The following is a 2797-nucleotide window of genomic DNA, read 5'->3' as shown; positions in this document are numbered from 1 at the left end:
GTAAAAGTAACACAGCATCTCAGAAAAGGAACACCATATCAACAGTAAAATATGGTGGTGGTAGTTTGTTGGTCTGGCGCTGTTTTGCTGCCTCAGGACCTGGAGGACTTGCTGTGGTGTCTACCAAAACATCCTAAAGGAGAATGTATGGTAATCTGTTCATTGACCTGAAGCTGAAGCGCACTTAGGTTCTGTAGTAGGACAATGATCCAAAACACACCACCAAGTCCAACTCTGAACGGCTTAAATGTTGTCCCACCTAAAGTAAGACAGAAAAAAAGTGAAAGTTTAACGTGTCGAGAAACCCAGGGCGGATTTGGTGAGATTGGCATGTCTTAGACACCAGGTTTCGCAAAGGAGCTGAGCTGAGAACCAACTGGCGGTGAGTAGGACCGAAGGGCAGGGAAAGATTCTTTACAGATCTTGTACGGTGGGATTATCTAAAAGAGGCCTCTGTCCCTGATATCCACAAATCCCACATCGTCATCCCACCTGCAGTCTATGGACTTTGCTAAAGATGACAATGAGGTCACAGAACTATCAAGAACAACTGAGCTTGTTAGGTAAAGCCATGGAAGGGCAAGGATCCAAAGGAGACACCTGGACAGGGACTTGAACCCTGGACCCTCAGATTAAAAGTCTGATGCTCTTCCATCTGAGCTACCCAGGCAACAAGAGTCATGTGTTTGTCCTCTGGGACACATAATGTCTTTCTTTTCTGTAAAAACGTGATCTCTTATCCTCTCATTTTACTGTAGGTACTGGTGAGGATTTGCAGTTAGATATTATTAAATGGTCATTTCAGACAAGAGCCAAGGGAAGGATTTGATTCTAGGGGAAACATCGCTAGGCTGTATTATGACGTGTGATCACCCAACCTACAAAGCCCTAGGTAAGTCAATGGTATAATGGGTGAGGCCTGGGAGCTTCTGAAGGAGGACCTTCTTCAAATTCCACCTCCACTTGATGGACGTTTGCAAGGTGCACCATATGTGTTTGTTTTCTCATTTGATGGCAATGATCCGCATAGTTGTAGGCCGTATAATGAAGTCCTACCAACAAACCTACCAAGCCCTAGATGGTGACCAAAATAGCTTTGCCGAAACCCAGGATCGAACTAGGGTCCTTTAGATCTTCAGTCTAAAATGTTGTCCCACCCAAAGTACGATAGAAAAAAAGTTAAAGTTTGACGTATCGAGAAACCCAAGGTGGATGTTTGCAAGCTGCTTGGACTTTGCTTCAAATGTCAAGGTCACAAAAAGTTGTGCGCTGCCTGTGTCAGTTTTTGTTGGTGAAGCGTTCAGTTGCGAGCTTGAAAGCTGCAGCTGTGTGAAGTGATAACAACTATATGCTGAAGAGCATAAAAATGTGGACGTGTCCGCCGTGGTTTGTTTACAATAATGTATTGTGTAAGTACTATTGCTGTATGGGTCACTCAATGTAAAATCCATAAATTTACTTAACTTACTCCTATCATACAAAATATTTGTAAAGCGGATTCTGACTCATTATTTATATTACATGCGCAAACACTATACATCCATATTTTATTCACATTAGAACACAGAAAACAATACTAATATTAGAATTTAGAAGAAGAAATTTTACTGTTTCATGAAAAATATAACTTCATTTTCAATTTCATGGCAGCATTACATCCATCCATCCATTCGCTTCCGCTTATCCTTTTCAGGGTCGCGGGGGGCGCTGGAGCCTATCCCAGCTGGCATAGGGCGAAAGGCGGGGTACACCCTGGACAGGTCGCCAGTCTGTCGCAGGGTGGCAGCATTACATCTCAAGTGAATTTCCAGGAAAGGCAGGAAAATAGGGTGTTGCTAGCAAGAAACAGCTAGGCTAATTCGCATCTACTAAATTATAGACTAATTTCAAAATAATGTTGTGTAAAAAAAAAAGTAAATAAATTGAATAATTAATCATCTCCTCTACGTAGTATCAAATAATCTGGACAAATTTCTGTGCGTAAAGCGAAGACTGATTATTATTCTGTCATCAGCTCGCCTGAAACCTGTTTATTCTGTGCAAAGCGCTAACTTGTTTCTGACCATTTTCTCCTGTATATAGATTCCCCTGGAACTGTTCCTGTTTCCTGTCCTGGATTGTCTGAGAGCGGCTGAGTGGCGAAGTGCGTGTGGGACAAAAAGTATGAGTGTCTGACGAGGAGTGTGGAGAAACAGCGAAGGAGCATTCATATGTGGACTTCTCCCTTTCTTCCCCCACAGATTCCTGGAGCTCTGCACTTTGTATATATCACACGTTTTCTGTAAAAACAAACAAACAAACAAACAAACTACTGACTTGTCTTTTGAAAGGAAACCTTGGTCTGCACCTGAGTCCATTCGGTACTCCGGTGTATGTATCTCTACATCTACTCTATTTCTTGTAAGAGTAGCTCTCCTGATACTTCAAGCCCTTAGCCAACCCTTCCTTCTCTTTTTTTTTTTTTTTTTTTTTTTAACCTTAGAGAATAATATGTCTTGTGTTGCAGTTGAATCATCTTAACTGGGTCCCAGTTTTGTCAAAGGTAGCTACAGTAGTAAATCAGCTCTCATTTATAGACAGATTTTCTAAATAGAAAGTGTCTGTATACCACACCTGAGGTCTTGTTCCATTAATTGGACTCCAGATTTACTCCTTCCTGAGCCAAACAGCTCAGCCTAAGCCCAGCCATCTCACTGAGGGTGGTTGGTTGGTGCACAGCAGATGTTTGACTTCCAGTCTTGGGATTAATCATTTCTAGCCCCAGGCATCAGAATCAGTTCATTAAGTACATTTAAAC

General features: G+C 42.0%; 1 non-coding gene across 1 annotated transcript; it reads right to left on the bottom strand.

Moving 5' to 3' along the window:
- Window positions 1-597: 597 nt before the first annotated feature.
- On the bottom strand, window positions 598-670 carry trnak-uuu (transfer RNA lysine (anticodon UUU)). The gene has a single exon. It is a non-coding gene; the product is annotated as a tRNA-Lys (tRNA).
- Window positions 671-2797: the final 2127 nt, after the last annotated feature.

This window comes from Copadichromis virginalis, linkage group LG5, assembly GCF_057382275.1.
Source record: "Copadichromis virginalis isolate Kocher_CV1m ecotype Utaka linkage group LG5, C_Virginalis_male_GT1.1, whole genome shotgun sequence".
Taxonomy (NCBI): Eukaryota; Metazoa; Chordata; class Actinopteri; order Cichliformes; family Cichlidae; genus Copadichromis; species Copadichromis virginalis.
Note: the sequence above shows the minus strand (reverse complement) of the source record. Positions and strands in the feature narration are given on the sequence as shown.